This window comes from Gopherus flavomarginatus, chromosome 1 (assembly GCF_025201925.1).
Source record: "Gopherus flavomarginatus isolate rGopFla2 chromosome 1, rGopFla2.mat.asm, whole genome shotgun sequence".
Classification (NCBI taxonomy): Eukaryota; Metazoa; Chordata; order Testudines; family Testudinidae; genus Gopherus; species Gopherus flavomarginatus.
The window spans coordinates 77,223,308-77,243,608 of NC_066617.1; the positions used below are offsets into that span (position 1 = coordinate 77,223,308).

The 20,301-nt window shown below is 42.0% G+C and overlaps 1 protein-coding gene across 4 annotated transcripts in view; it reads right to left on the reverse strand.

The window, feature by feature from the left end:
• The window catches only part of PPP1R12A (protein phosphatase 1 regulatory subunit 12A), a 232,753-nt gene that overhangs the window by 129,115 nt on the left and 83,337 nt on the right, over positions 1-20,301 (reverse strand). The window lies entirely within an intron of this gene.

Here is a 20,301-nt window from a genome sequence, read left to right on the forward strand (position 1 = left end):
GTATTAGTCCTCACTGAGAATGGATGAACAAGATAAAGATGGAGTTTCTAGACCAGTCTATTTTTGAGGTAGGACATTGTCCAAAAGTGCTAGAAAACTAAGAAATGAAATGACTTTTTTTTTTTTGTTTTTTTTACAAATCTCACACAACTAAACAAGTCTCACACATTCAAACTCCAACTCTGACTAGAGAGCAGCAAAAGTTTCAGATGGATCACATTGCATCCACCAAATCCCAAAGTCTAAACCCAAAGTTGACATTGATATTGTCAATATCAAACTGAAAAAAAATATAGCTATTTATTTAGGAACTTGTAACAAGTTTACAGGTCATTGCCACAAACATCAGAAATAAAACATTAATCATTACAACACTGAACATATCTTTTTGTTTAGAGAAACGTTATGCAGTAATATAATGACCAGGTCTCTATATTTAGCAGGGTGTTTCCATATTACAGTATGAGACTTTTACACTACCCAGGACATATCAAACTCATGATCATTTAGATGAATGCGGCAGTTCACACTACGGAGCTACGTCGGCATATTTCACTCATCTAATACACCCTTCAAATCTTCTCCTGAAAATACATTCTTTCAAGAGAAATCCTAGCCCTCTGCTCAACCAATTATTTATTAAGTAACAACATATGGAACCACCACATTGCGTGCCAAACAATTCCTTTTAATCTCAAATTTGTCATCCTTCTACCAATATCGCATTCCCACTCAGTCTATATTTTCTAAGGGCCTATATACACAGCAAGCACAACTATGTTTTTGCAACATCACATAGAAATTATCATGGGTCAGCCTATGGTGTCTATACACAGCACATTAACTGTATTTATATAGGTTTTGGGGGAATCTGAGCAGCTCTCTTTACCACTTCAGCAACGAACTGGAAGGCTAAACACAACAGTAAATATGCTTTGGAGTGTCCTACTGAGCTGGGAGCTGACAAGAAGGGAGACTGGCTACACAGAATACATGGACATGGCAAGACGGTCCAGTATATATCGCAAAAGTGTGCCAAATCCATTACAGGAAGAAAACCACAAGACAGCTTGAGAGAGATGAAAAATGAGACACACTTAACATCCAGTGCTGCCAAATGAATATTAACCATGTGGGGTTTGGAAAATGACCATGTTTGTAACCAGCCATGTCACTATCTACATTACAATTTTTAACTGAGTTTGTAACGAAACACAAAGCCTTTCAGAGAAGGGACTTTGTCATTGTCCTCATCTCTGCATCACCTAGTACACACTGCAGTTGCTATAATTTAAGTGCTCTAAACTGTGGAAAACAGTGTTTTGCTTCACATTCAGATTACACAAGGATCAGCACTAGAACTTTAGCAAAAGTAGTAAAGCTTCAATTTTGAATGAACTGATGGGGCCCTCGGGAGTGACAGCATGGCATACTTACCAAGTACTGGGTCAATATAACCCTGGTTGCTGGTGTGTCTGGAACTGCCCTCCAGTTTCAGTGATACCTAGGAAATAGGAGTCAATCGATGGCAACAGACAGTTGAGAATCATCACCAAGGGATCTGAAGTGTGGTGTTCCTCAAGGATCTATCCCATTTCCAATGCTGCAGTGTTTCTAAAAAGGCTTCTTTCTGCAGTCATTTGGTAACGATGGCCTCAATCTGCTAATGATATATGACCATATATCTTTTGCCAGGCATACGCTATAGTTTGTTCTCTGCTATAGAGGAATATTTAAGTAACTCTGCAAATGGGAGGTCTGTGCCAATGACACTTATTAAAATAGTTCTCTACCTGCTAAAACAAGAAAGGTACTCCCTACCCATTTCACACCTCAAAACAATTACATGTAAACAGGTAGTTTTGCAACACTGATGTTCAAACCCATTTTTTCAGACCAAAAAGGAAGGAGTCAGAAGTTCTCCACTTAAAATACCAGTCCCTGGACAAACATCTAGGCACTTAGCTAGACCAACTTATCAATTGTCAGGTAAAAACAAAAGGAGAAAGATAGTATCAAACAAGCACAGGAAAAATCAAATGTTCTCAACCAGGGGTCCGAGGCCCCCTAGGGGGCTGCAAGCAGGTTTCAGGGGAGGGGGGTGGGGGCGCAGAGGAAGGGGGCTGCAAGCAGTGCCAGCTAGGGCACAGGGCAGAAAGCCAAAGCCCAGATGCATGGGATTGAAGCCCATGCCCTGATCCCCGCCATCCAAGGCTGAAGCTGAAGCCTGAGCAATGTAGCTTTGAGGGGAACCCTGTGGCATCAGGCCACAGGTAACTGACCTGTTTGCTACTCCCTAATGCAGGGGTGTGCAAACTTTTTAGCCCAAGGGCCACATTGGGGTGCGAGACTGTACGGAGGGCCGGGTAGAGAAGGCTGTGCCTCCCAAACAGCCTGGCTCCCACCCCCTAACTGACCCCTCCCACTTTCCACCTCCTGCCTATCCAACACACACACCCTGCTCCTTGTCCCCTGACCGCCCCCTCCTGGGAACCCATCCCCTATACAATCCCTCCTGCTCCCTGTCCCCTAACTGCCCCGACCCCTATCCACACCCCACCTCCTGACAGGCCCCTCAGATCCCACCCCCTACCCCCTATCCCGTCCCCCCGAACCTCTGCCCCATCCTACTGCCCTCTGCCTGCTCCCCAGGACTCCCTGCCCCATATCCAAGCCCCCAGCCCCCTTACCATGTCGCTCAGAGCAGCATGTCTGGAGCCACGCCTCCTGGCCATAGCTAGACACACTGCTGCACTACCCTGCATAAGCGGGCAGCCCCGCCACGCAGAGCACTGGTGGCACAGCAAACTGAGGTTGTGGGGGAGGAGGGACATCAGGGGACAAGGGTTAGCCACCCGGCCAGGAGCTCAGGGGGCAGGCAGGGGCTGTAGTTTGCCCACCTCCGCCCTAATGCCTGGCCTGGCTTTTATATGCAGAAAAAATGTTGATGTGGCACAGGTGGGCCGTGGAGTTTTTACAGCATGTTGGAGGGGCCTCAGAAACAGAAGGGTTGAGAACCCCTGCTTTAGAGATCAGTGCTTTGATCTGAACTTGAAAACCTAACAACGTAGGTAAGGCAAGCTAATGTACTCTTTAGAGAACAAGTGGCAGCTCCAATGCAATTTCCAAGTGATATTGAGATGCAGTCTCAAACAGAGTGCATTGCTGTAATCCAATCTGGAGGGCATGAAGACATGGATAACAACATGAAATCTGCTGTCAAACACTGGCCACTGCTATTACCTGTACTTCCTGAAGCGACCAGCGGCCCAAGACCTGAAAATTACTGGAGTAACAAAAGTATGCCAGATCCCCTCAAAGGAATAGTTACCATCTCTGCCCGTTCATGCTATTTCCTCTACTCTATCAACAGTATCTCATCTGTGTGCTTCCACCAGTTAGTTCTCAGGCAAGTCTCAATCACACCTACACATTGGAAAAGTTTATCAACTGCACACGCAGAGATTAATGAAAGACAATTCAGCACCATCAGCAAACTAATCTGATTAGTGTACTATCTTTTCTAGGAGATTCATGTTCATATAAGAAGAAGTTGTAACAGTATCCTGCAGTACCATAAAGACCTCAGGACAGATGAACTGTCAACCAATGCTAACCTCTGGATCATATCAGAAAAAGAATGGAGCTTCTCACATATAACTCAGTTTTATCTTTGTGAGGATCTTCAAGAATGAAAGGTGAGGGTGGTCAAAAATAGTAAACAGATATTAGATAATAAAGAATCTGCAGCATCACTTGATAATTTTTAACCAAAAGTAGACCAACCAATTAAACTAGTGTACTGTTTTCTTTACCATGCCTAAACCTAAAATATGTCTCCATGGTCAATGAATCTAGACATTTCAGGTTGCCTCAGCACCTTTTTTTTTATAACCTTCCCTCAGAATAAAAGAGGGAGGTTAGAAATGGGGTAATCAGTTACACTGTCCACTTTGAACATGAGTCTCCAAAGCATCCAGTGACATCTTCATGACCAAGTCCCAAAGTCAATATTCCATCCTCAATGATGACAAGAACAGTTGAAAGAACAGAAGTACCTGTGGCACCTTACAGACTAACAAATTTATTTCAGCATGAGCTTTCGTGGGCTAAAACCCACTTCATCGGATGCATGCAGTGGAAAATGAGTTTTAGCCCACAAAAGCTTATGCGCAAACAAATTTGTTTGTCTCTAAGGTGCCACAAGTACTCCTGTTCTTTTTGCAGATACAGACCAACACGGCTGCTACTCTGACACCTAAGAACAGCTGAGAAGTCAATCACCCGATCCTTGAAATACTATCCTTCCTTGGCTGTAAAATTTCCCCTCTTCTGCTTCTTTCTACTTTCTGACACTCTCCTTCAATGCCTGTGTCAGGAGTTCCCTCATTCTCTGGGGAGATACCACAAGGGTCCAATCATGTCTATTTTCTCTTTAAAAAACAAAACACACACAGTTTCTCTGATGATCATTGCTTTCAGTGTTTCAAAAAACATCTTAAATTCTGATTACTCTGATTTACCTTGAAACTTCTCACTCCATTCAATCCCATATCTCAGCCTTGGAGATATCAGCACTCTAACATCAATCTGAACTTGACAAAACTGAACTTCTGATCATCCTCTGAAGCCTTCTCCACACTCCCAATTCTGTTACTAACACCACCTTTTCCCTTGTAACTCAGGCCTGTAACTGGGATCCAGACTGTGAAGGATGTGAGGGGAGCTGCCTGTAATATTTTATATATATGTTCCATCTAGCTGTTACTGTGCTGTTTGCTATATTACAATAAAGGGTTACTTCAAACAGGGTTTAATTGTACTTAACCAGGAAAGCAGTTTCTAGCTTCAGACAGCCCAATTACCAATACTTAAATGACAATGCAGAAAACCAACTACTTTGAAGTCTACCCTGGACTGTCTGGAGAGCAGGCTAAAACCAGTTTAACCAGACTAAAGAGGCAGAAAAGATGACAAAGAACTTGACAGGTTTTATGAAGGGATGCATTCCTGAAAGACAAGAGACAAAGAAAGGGGCAAAGACTGCTGCTAGGAATCAGAAAACCTTGGGCCCCACAGATGGCATGTCTTGGGTAAGCTAGGCCTACCTAGACTTTAGGTAAAGAAAAACGTGTGTATAGACCTTTTATTGCATTAAAAATCCTTCTCTCGTTAAGCTTTGTTCCTACAGATGTGATTAAACAATATTTAGCTTTGAAAAGGCTGCTTGGGTCACTATATTCACTACTGATCACAGCTCCTAAAAGAAGGCTCACAGGAGCCAAACAGTTAATACTCAAGAGTGCTGTAGCCTGCAGACCTGGTCTAAAGGGTAGAAGAATCACAGGATCCTCCACAGCACTGGTTCTCAACCACGAGTATGCATACCCCTGGGAGTACACAGAGGTCTTCCAGCAAGTACATCCACTCATCTAGATATTTGCCTATTTTACAACAGGCAACATAAAAAGCACTAGCAAAATCAGTACAAACTAAAATTTCATACAATTACTTGTTTATTCCCCTCTATATACTATACACTGAAATGTAAGTACAAGATTTATATTCCACTTGATTTATTTTATAATTATAAGGTAAAAATGAGAAAGTAAGTGCTTTTTCAATAATAGCATGCTGTGACACTTTTGTATTTTCAGGTCTGATTTTGTAAGCAAGTAGTTTTTAAGAGAGGTGAAACTTGGCGGTAACAAGATAAATTAGACTTGTGAAAGGGGTACAGCAGTTCTGAAAGGTTGAGAGCTATTGCTCCACTGGACAGGTGAAAGCAAGAAGCTTAACAGAGAGGTGTAGGGTTGAGCGCTAGACTCATCCAAAAATAACTGGTTAACTGACTGGTCAAACATAGGTCAAAAGCAAAAATGGTCAAATATTTTAAAGCACTAATTTATTAGAACAGTAACAGCAGCAACAAAAAAGGAGTAAGAATTTATGATGGCCAAAAGGTTTAGCCTTAGATACATGTTTATGCCTAATTCCAAAAATAAGTTACTTGAGTTATTTTAACTTGGAAAAATAGAAAACACAGTTGAGAGAGAAGGGGGGAAGTTATGAAGGGAATTTTTGTTGAGAAGGAAGGAGTAGGTGATTATTTACATGGGCATTTAATGTAAGCTGTTTGCTTTGCTGAGGATGCACCATACAGATTTGTTGTCGGGCATGTTTAACAGTTGTGATACTTCTAAGGGAGAAGCTTAATGACTATGCATCTTTCCTTTGTGTTGGGTCAGGAGGTTTAATAACTGTGGACCCTCCTCTCCTTCCCCCACAGTTAATTTCTACGTATTTGTCTAGTCAGTTTAGATTGTAAGCTCGTAGGGCCGAGACCATGCCTTAACTTGTTTAATGTGCTTTCTAAACGCCATGTACAATTGATGGGTTGGTATACAAATAAAAATATATCAGCAGATATAAGTATGTTCTAGAAGATCCAGCAAATCAAGATGCTCAACTTTCAATTAGTTCACCTTTTTCACAACAGGTGACAACAGCATAGAAGTAGGCTTGCTAACAGACAGTAACATAATGTAATCAAAAACGTAAACCAACACTCTTTTTTGCACCACACATCTAGGCTGATGTAATCTTGACTTTCTGTCCAGATTGTCAAAATTCATCCATGTCCCTAATTACTGCAACCTCCTCTTCTCTGGTCTCCCCAGTACCCATGTCACCAGACCCTCTCATCCACACAAAGCATAGCTGTTGAGATCCTCTTCCTTCCCAGTAACTCTGACCAAATCTCTGATTACCTCCACTGGCTCCTGCTATTTTAATTTACTTGTCCTCTTCAAATAACTTTCATAACTTTAAAAGCAGCAAAGAATCCTGTGGCACCTTATAGACTAACAGACGTTTTGGAGCATGAGCTTTCGTGGGTGAATACCCACTTCCTCAGATGCATGTAATGGAAATATCCAGGGGCAGGTATATATATGTGTGCTAGCAAGCAAGCTAGAGATAACGAGGTCCGTTCAATCAGGGAGGATGGGGCCCTGTTCTAGCAGTTGAGGTGTGAAAACCAAGAGAGGAGAAACTGGTTCTGTAATTGGCAAGCCATTCACAGTCTTTGTTCAATCCTGAGCTGATGGTGTCAAATTTGCAGATGAACTGAAGCTCAGCAGTTTCTCTTTGAAGTCTGGTCCTGAAGTTTTTTTGCTGCAGGATGGCCACCTTAAGGTCTGCTATAGTGTGGCCAGGACAACACTGAACAGTGCACTGATACACGGGTGCCCTCCCACCAACAGCACAAGAAAAAGAACTCCACATGGACTCCTCCTGAGGGTCGAAATGACAGCCTGGACCTATACATTGAATGCTTCCGCCGGCGTGCACAGGCAGAAATCGTGGAACAACAACATCGCTTGCCTCACAACCTAAGTCGTGCAGAACGCAATGCCATCCACAGCCTCAGAAACCACCCTGACATTATCATCAAAGAGGCTGATAAAGGAGGTGCCGTTGTCATCATGAACAGGTCTGACTATCAAAAGGAGGCAGCCAGACAACTCTCCAATACCAAATTCTACAGGCCACTTCCCTCAGATCCCACTGAGGAATACACTAAGAAACTACAGCATCTACTCAGGACACTCCCTACACTAACACCAGAAGAAATCAACACACCCCTAGAGCCCCGACCAGGGTTATTCTATCTACTACCCAAGATCCACAAACCCGGAATTCCTGGACGCCCCATCATCTCGGGCATTGGCACTCTCACTGAAGGACTATCTGGATATATGGACTCTCTGCTCAGACCCTATGCCACCAGCACTCCCAGCTATCTCCGCGACACCACTGATTTCCTGAGGAAACTACAATGCATTGGTGACCTCCCAGAAAACACCATCCTAGCCACCATGGATGTAGAGGCTCTCTACACAAACATCCCACACACAGATGGAATACAAGCTGTCAGGAACACTATCCCTGATGATGCCACAGCACAACTGGCTGCTGAGCTCTGTGCCTTTATACTTACACACAACTATTTCAAATTTGATGACAATATATATCTCCAGATCAGTGGCACTGCTATGGGCACCCGCATGGCCTCACAATATGCCAATATCTTCATGCCCAACTTGGAACAACGCTTCCTCAGCTCTCGTCCACTCACACCCCTTCTCTATCTACGCTACATTGATGACATCTTCATCATCTGGACCCATGGGAAGGAGACTCTGGAAAAATTCCACCATGATTTCAACAGCTTCCACCCCACCATCAACCTCAGCCTGGACCAATCTACACGGGAGGTCCACTTTCTTGACACCACGGTGCAAATAAGTGATGGTCACATTAACACCACCCTATATCGAAAACCCACCGACCGCTATGCCTACCTTCATGCCTCCAGCTTCCATCCCGGGCACATCACACGATCCATTGTCTACAGCCAAGCACTGAGGTACAACCGCATCTGCTCTAACCCCTCAGACAGAGACCAACACCTACAAAATCTCCACCAAGCATTCTCAAAACTACAATACCCGCACGAGGAAATAAGGAAACAGATCAACAGAGCCAGACGTATACCCAGAAGCCTCCTACTGCAAGACAAACCCAAGAGAGAAACCAACAGGACTCCACTGGCCATCACATACAGCCCCCAGCTAAAACCCCTCCAACGCATCATCAAGGATCTACAACCCATCCTGGACAATGATCCCACACTTTCACAGGCCTTGGGTGGCAGGCCAATCCTTGCCCACAGACAACCTGCCAACCTGAAACATATTCTCACCAGTAACTGCACACCACACCATAATAACTCTTGCTCAGGAACCAATCCATGCAACAAACCTCGATGCCAACTCTGCCCACATATCTACACCAGCGACACCATCACAGGACCTAACCAGATCAGCCACACCATCACTGGTTCATTCACCTGCACATCCACCAATGTAATATATGCCATCATATGCCAGCAATGCCCCTCTGCTATGTACATCGGCCAAACTGGACAGTCTCTACGGAAAAGGATAAATGGACACAAATCAGACATTAGGAATGGCAATATACAAAAACCTGTAGGAGAGCACTTCAACCTCCCTGGCCACACTATAGCAGACCTTAAGGTGGCCATCCTGCAGCAAAAAAACTTCAGGACCAGACTTCAAAGAGAAACTGCTGAGCTTCAGTTCATCTGCAAATTTGACACCATCAGCTCAGGATTGAACAAAGACTGTGAATGGCTTGCCAATTACAGAACCAGTTTCTCCTCTCTTGGTTTTCACACCTCAACTGCTAGAACAGGGCCCCATCCTCCCTGATTGAACTGACCTCGTTATCTCTAGCTTGCTTGCTAGCACACATATATATACCTGCCCCTGGATATTTCCATTACATGCATCTGAGGAAGTGGGTATTCACCCACGAAAGCTCACGCTCCAAAACGTCTGTTAGTCTATAAGGTGCCACAGGATTCTTTGCTGCTTTTACAGATCCAGACTAACACGGCTACCCTCTGATACTTTCATAACTTTAACTCTACTTCTTAAATTTTGTCTAAGTATGCCTGCCTTCACACACGACCAAAATTGCCAGCCTCGGCTACCTATTTGTCCACTTCTCCCACAATCACTGCCCAACAGTACGTAAGAAAGCTTAAGGAACAGCTGACATTCAGTTTAAGAGATTGGCACATATTTACAAATATGATATTATTCCTGTCCTCCATGCTTCACCTATTGTATATCATCTTTAGACTACGTTCCTCAGACTAGTATTGTGCCCGTGAGCACTAAAAAAAACTTCACATACACAATGAGAGACCAATCTTAATAGGTCCTTTGCATGTAGCTATAATACAAGTTAGTTTTAGGTAGTTTGTAGAATCAACACTATATTTTACCTTCTCCACCTAGTCATTCTTCCTTCTTTTTCTTGTGCATCAAAATCTTTCAAATGTAACTGTTAAATGGAATGTTAACCTAATTAATGGTTTTATTGTGTTGTGTTATTTTTGGAAATGGCTTTCAGGGCGGCATACATATCTTCTACTTTGGTGGGTACAGGAGAATGCTTAAGTATTATTAAAATTAATGTTCTAGCCTTTGAATTCTTGAAAACAAGCATTTTAATTCAAATCAACTACACGCTGACAATTATGCATGGTACAAGATCAGACCATGAGAAAGTCTATTTTTAGCAAACTAATTTTTGCAGCTCAAGAGAAGCTACTGCCATTTCATGAAGTTTATTTTACATCAGTCTAAGTACTATATATAAAGCTCAGAAAAACACATAGTATAAACATTTTAAAATTGCTACTATTAAATGCCATCTCCTGCTATTTTCCTCCTCTTTGCTAGACTGCAATTTAAGATGCATAAGAAGGAAGAATTTGCTAGTTGCAAAAAAAAAATAAAAATTCTAGGGTACCATATATACGCTTTCATAAGCTGAATATTTTTGGTAAAAAAATAATGCATCAAAGAGCGGGGGTCAGCTTATAAACAGGTCTACACCAAAATTTGATGATTAATTTTATATCATTCTAATTCTTTAATCAAAATGTCATGCAGTATGAAGCAAAACACCTTACAGAAATCCAAGAACACTACATCAACATTATCTTTAATCAAATAAATTAGTCTGACAGGATCTACTTTCTATAAACCCATGATGATTGGCATTATTAAACACCCTCCTTTAATTTTTTATTAATTTAGTCCCATATCAGCTGCTCCATTATCAATATATTAGAAAGTGGTGCTAGACGCAAAGAAGAATGGAATAGATGCCTATCAATTTTGTGTTCAAGCTTGTGTTCTCACAGTAAGAAGGTTAGAAAGACACTGTGCTAGTCTCTCTGTATAGATGTGCATTTTAAGAAACTCAAATCTGCAGTTCTATTAACAAACAAGTACATAACATCCACTTGAAGAATTCAAGACTATCAAGTGGGAAGAACTAGCAATATGTAAATAAATAAAATACACGCTTTTGTTTTTTAAAAGATTTTTAATCTAACCTGGTTTACACTCTGTCAAGCAAAGGAACAGTGAAGTAGCAATCCAAGAGAATCAAGTTACAATGGGCTTAGCAAAATTTAGAGGGAGTAAAAATCATACACACTATCCCCGCCCCACCCAGAAAAAAAAGACAGCTGTGTAAAAGTCTAAAATTTCATAATACAAAACCCACGAATGAGAACCATTTCACACTGAGAGAGGTTGGCTGAAAGCCCCAGCAGACTTTTGTTGAAGCAGGTGGCCACAACGGCTTCTAACCTCACCTCCCCATCACGATTTTGCAGAGCCACACATTTGAATGGTTTAGTGCTTCCCCATCCCCAGTGATAAATGAGGTATGGCTTGGCAATCAGGAAATAATTATTATTTTTTACACTTAGGGTAACCTTGAGGAGAAGGAGGAGACAATTTTTACAGAAAAAAATTGTAGAAGTCGTTGGTATATTTATGGAGGAACTTTTTATTAAAAAAACTCGTGTGTCAACTCAATTAGAATGCTTGTATGTTGCATCCTCTCTCTTTATGCTTCATGTTCATCCCTATTGTAAGCTTGTGTTGTTTTTAGATTCCAAACTTATAAGAGGAGACAAAGCACCACATGGGACATTCTAGTGTTACAACAACATAAGTGATAAGTTCTAAAATAATCTAAGGACAGCCAATTTTGATTTAGGCCTGGTCTACACTACGAAGTTACATTTACATAAGCCACCTTGTGTCACCCTCATTATGCATGTGTCTACACTTCAATTTGTCCCCGGTACAGTTAGGCAAGGGGGGCAATGAAGAGCTGTCTACATACACAGTGATGTCCCTTGAAACCTCCTGAGAGATCTCTATGAAACTTTCATGGAAATACTCTGCAATCCTCTCCCGAAGCCTTCTAGAGATGGCAGCCTTATTTCTTCCTCTGCAATAGGATACTTTCCCACACCAGTCAGCAAAAACTTCAGCAGACAACATTGCAGTACATAGGCTAGCAGCATACAAGCCTGGGCAGCTTCGGGACATAAGAAGCAGCTCTGTTTTCCGTGCCTTTGTTACTCTCAGGAGTGAGATACCAGCTAAAATCACCACCACCTGTGCAAAATGGTCCCAGCGCCATTGACCCAAACTCATACTTTCCTGTCACCAAGCAATTCCCTCACCCCTGGCAGGCCATACACACCATGGCTAGTGCTTTGAGTGTCACCAAGTACATGCATGCCGAAGCAGAAATGTCAATAAGCATGACTTGTTTAAAACTTTAGGAAAGCAAGGGAAGGGACTTCTGAATCTTAGCTTTCACTTTTTCCACTCTGACTGTACTGATAATGGTACTTCTGCATTTTATCTCCAGCTATTGCAGCCTTGAGGGATTCCCCGTCCCAACCCACATATCTCCAGATCAGAAAATGAGGAGAAAGGACTTGGGATAACACGTTCAGGTAGATCTTAAAAGCCAGTGCTTCATTAGATTGTGAGCACAGGGATTGGAGGGTGAACACTGAAGAGAAGCCCACAAGTCCCAGCAGGAAAAGGAGAGGGAAACACATCAGGACGTAATGGGCCTTCTCTAGGAGCAAACACAGATTCTGCACACTCTTGTGGACCTAAAAGTTGAACAATCATGGTCCTGTCTCATTTTAAAGTGGCATGGGGAACTCCATTAGTCCACCTCCCAACCCCCTCAACATTGCACGTGTTAGCAGGGGCTACATTCCTACTCCTACCATTCCACTCTGTGTGATATTCAGAACAACCACATCTTCTCATACAGAATCTGTGGTTTTCACAGCAGTGTATATGTTGGTAAAATACTCGTGGATGTTCTTTCCCCTTAAGTTCTGTTCCATTAAGTTTTTATGTATTTGCTTTTAAATTGCACAGATTTTTCAGTGCACTGGTTTTGCTACTGAATAAAATTCTAGTTGGAAAATAATTCATCTTTTACAACATATGCAGCAGAATGTCTAATAATTCTGAAAGCATCTACTTACTTGTCACTGTACAGTGTGACAACTCAGGATCAGTGACAAACAATATTCATAAATGTACAGCAAGCATCGCAAAATTAGCAAATGCACTGACAGCATTATATTAATAAATACATACCAAACACCACACAATTCCTAACAGGCTCCAAAACAGCATGGCCAGTTACAGCACAGTTGACTGTGGTTCACTATTAAAATGTTCTTTCAAAGCCCCGCTGAGCTCTTCCAATAGCCCTTGTATCTGGCTGTTCAAACTCAGCAAGCAGACAGACACTGCACCTCTGACCTGATGGCAACTTCTTCTCCTTTACTTTACAGACATTATGCAGGACACAACAGGCAGCTATAACACTGCAATTTTTTTTTTCTTTGAGACCCAATCTTGTGAGTAAACACCACCTATGTCCCTTCAATCTACCAAAAGCATGTTCAATCATCATTCTGCATCTGCTGAACCATTAGTTGAATGTTTTCTTGGTGCTATTGAGGTGGCTAATGTGTGGCTTCATGAGCCAAGGGAGAAAGGATTAGGCTAGGTTCCTGGGGATCACTACTGGCATTGCAACATCGCCAGTGGTAATCTGCCAGTACCTTTCTGAAAAGTTTGGTGTTCTTAAAGATGTGAGTGTCATGCACCTTCCCTGACCAGCCAACACTGATATTGGTAAAGCATCTCTGGTGATCCATCAATGCTTGCATAACCATAGAAAAGTAGCCCTTTCTGTTGATGTACTCTGTGGTAAAGTGGTCTGGTGCCAAAATGGGATTTGCATGCCATCTCTCTCCAATATAGCTTGGGAACTGCACTGCTGCAAATTCATCCAGCACATTGCCAACAGTCACAGTCAAGCATAGCAGAAGATGATTACGAATCAGAGGGTAGCCGTGTTAGTCTGGATCTGTAAAAGCAGCAAAGAATCCTGTGGCACCTTATAGACTAACAGACGTTTTGGAGCATGAGCTTTCGTGCATGCATCTGAGGAAGTGGGTATTCACCCACGAAAGCTCATGCTCCAAAACGTCTGTTAGTCTATAAGGTGCCACAGGATTCTTTGCTGCTTTTAGAAGATGATTAATGGCCCTGCACATCTGCATGACAACACCCCCTCCCCCACCAGTGGGTTTTCCACTAACCAGCAGTAATCTGACATCGCAAGTTTCAACAGTGTGAATGCCACTCACTTCTCCACAGTCGATGCAGCTCTCATTTTGTTGTGCCTGCACTGGAATGAGCTCAGCACACAGACCTAGGAATGTGCTTTTATGCATCTGACATTTCTGCAGCAACTACTCATCATCCCAAGCCTGCATTATGATGGAATTCCACCAGTCAGTGCAAATTTCTTGGACCCAGAAACAGTGCTGCATCTGCAGCTGCTCCATGAATGCCACCAACAACCTTGAACTGGTTCTCACTATGTCCCACAGCAAATCTGTCCTCCAAGAAATCATGTTCCTGCTGATTCCGTTCTTCTTATTGCTCTGCAATACTGGAGGATTGTACATCCTGTGCTTGCAATACTTATGAGAACAGTGGAGGGTTGTGCAGCTCCAGGCTTCTGTCAGAGATGACTGACAGCGAGAAGGGCCATAGGTTCATGGGATTTTTTTTAAATGGTGTGAAAATTATAGTATATAAATGACATTATGAGATGGAGATAGCTGCATGCTGGGAAGTTGACCTATTGCTCCCAGTCACCCTGAATAACTAGTTTCTGCCCCACTATGCATTGCCAAAACTTCCCAAAAGATGGTGCGGTGGATGGTGGCAGGTTGCATACTAGGATATCTACCCATAGCACACCACCCTGTGCATCAACACAAGCACTCCTGGTGAGTATGCGAAGTGCCAGTGCAAGGTGCCAAGTACGCAAAGCACACAGTAGATTTAGTAGTTACAATGGCTTTATGTTGATGTAACTTGCATTGAAGTCAGTAGTGAAGACATGGTCTTAGAGAGTGACAGATGCTTGTTTGAAGACCTAATTAAAGTTGTATAGTACTTACTAGTAATTAAATATCAGAAATACCTACCAGCACTCAAGCAGCTAAACATTTGAACAAAGATGTGTGTGTACATTAGCCATAATGAGTAGCATTTACCGGCAAATCTGAAGAATTTTCATTTAAAAACGCCCACAAATACTATGAACATTTCAGCTTAATTCATGATGCAGCCATACATCCACTTGTAAGCAGCAATTTTAAAATATACAGCTATGTAATGAAATGCCCTGTCATCTGAGCCAATCTAAACAATTTAAGTCTTCAAAAGCTCCAAGTAAAAAGAACAGCCATACTGGGTGACACCAAAGGTCCATCATCTAGCCCAGTATCCTGTCTTCCAACAGTGACCAATGCCAGATGCCCAGAGGGAATGAACAAAACAGGTAATCAAGTGATCCATCCCATCGCTCATTCCCACCTTCTAGCAAACAGAGCCTAGGGACACCATCCCTGCTCATCCTGGCTAAAAGCCAATGATGGGTCTATCTACCATGAATTTATCTAGTGTTTTTTTTTTTTTTTTTTTTTTTTTTTTTTTACCGTTACAGTCTTGGCCTTCACAACAACCTCTGACAAAGAGTTCCACTGGTTGACTGTGTGCTGTGTGGAGAAATGCTTCCTTTTGTTTTAAATCTGCTGCCTATTAATTTCATTTGGTGGCCTGTAGTTCTTGTGTTATGAGGAGTAAGTAACACTTCCTTATTTACACTTTCTCCACACCACTCATGATTTTATAGACCTCAATCATATCCCCCCTTAACTGACTCTTTTCCAAGCTGAAAAGTCCCAGTCTTACTAATCTCTTCTCATACGGAAGACGATCCATATCCCTAATCCATTTTTGTTGCCCTTTTCTGAACCTTTTCCAATTCCAATATATCTTTTTGGAGATGGGGTGACAAAATCTGCACACAGTATTCAAGATGTAGGAGTACCATGGATTTATATAGAGGAAATATGATATTTTCTGCCTTATTATCTATCCCATCCTTAAGGATTCCCAAAATTCTGTTTGCTGCAGTGTGTGTGGATGTTTTCAGAGAACTATCCACAATGACTCAAAGAACTCTTTCTTGAGTGGTAACAGCTAATTTAGACTCCATAATTTTATGTTTAAAATGATTATGTTTTCCAATTTGCGTTACTTTGCATTTATCAACACTGAATTTCATCTGCCATTTTGTTGCCCAGTCACCTAGTTTTTAGAGATCCTTTTGTAGCTCTTCGCAGTCTGCCTGGGACTTAATCAGCTTGAGTAGTTTTGTATCATCTGCAAATTTTGCCACCTGTTTACTCCTTTTTCCAGATCATTTATGAATATGTTGAATAGGACTAGTCTCAGTACAGACCCCTGGGAGACACCACTATTTACTTCTCTCCATTCTGAAAACTGACCATTTATTCCTACTCTTTGTTTCCTATCTTTTAGCCAGTTACCAGTCCATGAAAGGACCTTCCCTCTTATCCCATGACAGCTAACTTTGCGTAAGAGCCTTTGGTGAGGGATCTTGTCAAAGGCTTTCTGAAAATCTAAGTACATTATATCCACTGGATTAATAACCCCATCACCACATGCTTGTTGACCTCTTGAAAGAATTCTAGTAGATTGGTGAGTCATGATTTCTCTTTACAAAAAACATGTTGACCTTTCCCCACCAAATTATGTTAATCTATGTGTTTGAGCATTTTGTTCTTTACTATAGTTTCAATCAGTTTGCCCAGTACTGAAGTCAGGCTTACCAGTCTGTAGTTGCCTGGATCACCTCTGGAGCCCTTTTTAAAAATTGGCATCACATTAGCTATCCTCCAGTTATTTGGTACAGAAGCTAATTTAAATGATAGGTTACAGACTACACTTTGTAGTTCTGAAATTTCACATTTGAGTTCCTTCAGAACTCTTGGGTGAATACTGTCTGGTGCTGGTGACTTATTACTGTTTAGTTTATCAATTTGTTCCAAAACCTCCTCTAATGACACCTCAATTTGGGACAGTTCCTCAGATTTGTCACCCTAAGAAGAACGGCTCAGGTCAAATCCTCAGCCGTGAAGACGATGCAAAGAATTCATTTAGTTTCTCTGCAATGGCCCTATCATCCTTGACTGCTCTGTTAGCATCTCGAATGCCCAATGGTTGTTTAGCAGGCTTCCTGCTTCTGAAGTACTTAAAAATATTTTGCTATTACTTTGAGTCTTTGGCTAGCTGTTCTTCAAATTCTTCTTTGGACTTCCTAATTATATTTTTACACTTCATTTGCCATTGTTTATGCTCCTTTCTATTTTCCTCATTAGAATTTAACCTGGCATTAACACGGCAAACATTATATGGATTAAAACTGGCTAACTGATAAGTCTCAAAATGTAACTGTAAGTGGGGTATTATCACTGAGCAGGTGTGTTTCCAGTTGGGTCCTGCAGGTATCAATTCTTGGCCCTACACTAACATTTTTTCAATGACCTGGAAGAAAACAAAGCTATTACTGATAAAGTTTGCAAATGAGACAAAAATTGGGGGAGCGTTAAATAATGAGGAGGACAAGTCACTGATATAGGGCAATCTGGATCATTTGGTAAACTAGGTGCAAATCAATGTGTGTTTTAATATAGCTAAATGTATATATCATTGAAGAAGAGTGCAGCCCTTATTTATAGAATGGAGGACGCTAACCTGGGAAGCAGTTACTCTGAAAAAAGGTTTGGGGGTCATAATAGATAATCAGCCGAAGGTAAGCTCTAGTGTGACGCTGTGACCAAAGTTCTAATGTGATCCTGGGATGCATACTACAGAGAAATCTCAAGTAGGAGTGGAGAGGTTATTTTATCCCTGTATTTACCCTATCTGAAAACGCAGTTAGAATACTGTGCCTAGTTCTGGTGCCTAAAATTCAAGAAGGATGTTGATAAACTCGAGAGGATTCAGAGAAGAGCCACATAAATTATGAAAGGATTAGAAAACCTGTTTTAGAGTAACAGACTTAAGAAACTCAATCTATTTAGCTTAATTAAGAGAAGGTTATGGGATGACATGTTCCCAAGGATCATGGTGGAGTCTCCATCACTGAATTTTTAAATCAAGATTGGATTTTTTCTAAAACATATGAGCTATGAATTATTTTGGGGGATTTCAGCGGCCTGTGTTATACAGGAGGTCAGACTAGATTATCACAATAGTCTCTTCTGGCCTTGGAATCTATGAATACCTTATTTGTACTTCAGTGCATTCTCATATGGTGTTTTCTGTAACAGGGATTGCAAGCAGGCAAGAGAAGATGCTCCTCCTGCAGCTCTGGGGCCTTATGCCCCTCTCTGTCACTCCAAAGCCCAAAAGAGATGTAAGTGACAGAAGGAAATAAATCAGAAGGAACCAACAATATTTTTCAGGTAGGAAGTTGCTGGCCCAGTCATAGGTGGGGAGAAGAAGGGAGTGGCTGAATTATTTTTGTTACCTCCTTCCCTCTTGTTAAAAACGTGTTGCCCAACAGTTTCTCTCTTTCTCCCACTCCCTCCCCCTGTTCAAAAACAGATCCTGAGCAGCTTCTCTTTCCCTTCCTGATCTCTCAACTGCAACATCTGAGAGTCACTGAGCAGCAGTAGCCACCACTGCCATCCTCTAAAAGGGAAGGTAGACATTAACTGGGCCATTAGGAGGGAGGTAGTCAACCCAATGAGGGTTTAGAATAGAGAGTTCCTGCATTAATTGTGTGTGCGTAAGGGAGTGAGATTTTCCTGAATCATTGCATGGGGTGGGAGGCTGGCATTAACTTTGGCAGGATACACTGCATTCATTGAAGGTGTGGTGTCCTGAAGACTCTGTTGGAATGGCAAGCTATTTCTTTAATGCGGGGGGGGGGGGGAGGGGGGGGGCACGGCAGCAAGGGTTTTGGTCCTGCTTGCAGGGAAGGGGGCTCTGTAGCGAGGCATGCGATCTGGGAGCAACACTTACACCTCTACCTCGATATAATGCTGTCTTCGGGAGCCAAAAAAATGTTACCGTGTTACAGGGGAAACCGCATTATACTGAACTTGCCCTGATCCGCCAGAGTGCGCAGTCGTGTCCCCCCCCTCGGAGCACTGCTTTACTGTGTTATATCCAAATTCGTGTTATATCAGGTCGCGTTATATCGGAGTAGAGGTGTAGTGTGTAGAAAGCCAGCTTAGAGTAAGGTGGGGAGAGCTGTTCTTCTTGGTTTTAAGGAGAAGCCTGCTCTGTTTCTCTGTTTTGGGGTTCTTTGAAGTAATCGTTCTGAATTTTAAGAACAAAAGTAGAATTATGTCTAACTTTCCAGCAAGAATATCTTTTTATCTAACTCCTGTGTATATATCATGAACATAAGAACTGTTTTTTGGAAGTGGATCAGAAAAACTATGAGGGGACTGCATTAACTGAACTTTGTGGCATAAAACCATAAACCACCTTCCCTCCTTGAGTCCACATCAGAAGGCTGAGCAAGGACTTTTCTTCAGACACTACCCCACACAACAATCCCCATCCCTTTGGGCTCCAAATAAGCAAAAGGTAGAATACACATGCTCTACTGAGCGTCACAGCCTAAGCAACAGATAACAGGTTAATGTATAAAATCTGTTTTTAATCTGTTACAGATTTTGCGGAAGAGAAGGGCGACAAGGTTCGAAAATTTAGATTCACAAAATGAGAAGACGCCCTTAACAAGCAGATTTTATACTTAAGACCATTATAAAACAGTCACATGTTCCTCATTATGGACACTTCCTGTGCCACACACGGGCAGGTTTAACCTTTGAGAAGCATGCACTATTTCCACTTCATTCCAGAGGTCTGTACCGGACAGATTTTCCTACAACACAAGACTGCAAGGACTGGTGAACGTTTGAACAATCATTTGAAAATGTACTGTATTATGGAGGCTCAGTAAGAGAGCTCAGACTTCTGCTTGGCAGGGGAATTTTCCCTGCCAGTTAAAAAGCCTAAAAACAAATAAACTTATTAAAAGCTGTGTGTGTGTGTACACACACATACACATATATATATACACACACACACCCAGTACAAAAAGCAGGGAAATGAACAGTTATGTACTGTGAGGTGGCATAAAATATCTATACCTCCAGCTACAGACTCACAACTTACCACAAGCACTATTGTACATTGTAAGCTTTAACTCTGTCCTATAGCGATAATGTCAGCTTTCCAGCATCCCACTTAACGAAATTACCCATACAAACACAGAGAAACTCGGACTGGGAAACAGTAGTTAGGCAAGAAGAATGGGACTGGACAGAGGAGCTGAGGTAGCAAAGAGACAGCACTGGGATAGAGAAAGATTGGAGGAGAAGGG